Source organism: Galeopterus variegatus, unplaced genomic scaffold, assembly GCF_000696425.1.
Source record: "Galeopterus variegatus unplaced genomic scaffold, G_variegatus-3.0.2 Scaffold3640, whole genome shotgun sequence".
Taxonomy (NCBI): Eukaryota; Metazoa; Chordata; class Mammalia; order Dermoptera; family Cynocephalidae; genus Galeopterus; species Galeopterus variegatus.
The window spans coordinates 79-768 of NW_007729751.1; positions in this window are offsets into that span (position 1 = coordinate 79).

Below are 690 nucleotides of genomic sequence, written 5' to 3' on the forward strand. Positions count from 1 at the left end.
GAACCTTGTCATTCTTGTTCACCTTTTGTATCTCCAGTTATCAGAACTGTGCCTGCCACATAGGAATGACCCAATCAATGTTTGTTAGATGGATGTTTATTAGATGAATGAAATGCATGAATAGATTTTTTTCCTGAAAGTAGATCATGGGCTGTTCCGTGGGAAGTAGATTAAAAGGAGGCCAGGCTGGAAGCAGGGAGACCGATTAGGATGTTATTTTATTGGTGCAGGGGAGAGGTGCAGTTTCTATATATTTACTTTCCACAACAACTCTGAGTTAGTTCTACCCTTGTCATCACTCCTTCTATTTTACAAATGAGGAAACTAAGGCATAGAGAAGTGCATACAGTGAACTACCTGGGTGGAGCTGGGATTTGAGCACAGCCTGACTTCAGAGTCCATACCCTTGGACACTATGCCGTCCTGCCCTTTGTATCTGTCGCTTTTATTCTTCTCTCTAAGCCTTTCCTTATGCTGTTCCTCCTCCTGGAATGCCCTTCATTCTCCTTCTCATCTATCCGAGTGTTGCCCACCTGTCAAAATTCAGCTCATTCATCTTCAGCAAAGAGAATGTCACTGACTGCACCTGTCCATCCTTCTGTGCTGTCTGGATACCTTATAGGCCACACCACGTGTTCTCTGCATGATTCCTGAGAGTATCTTAGATAATAAATATCCACAGAGAATCAT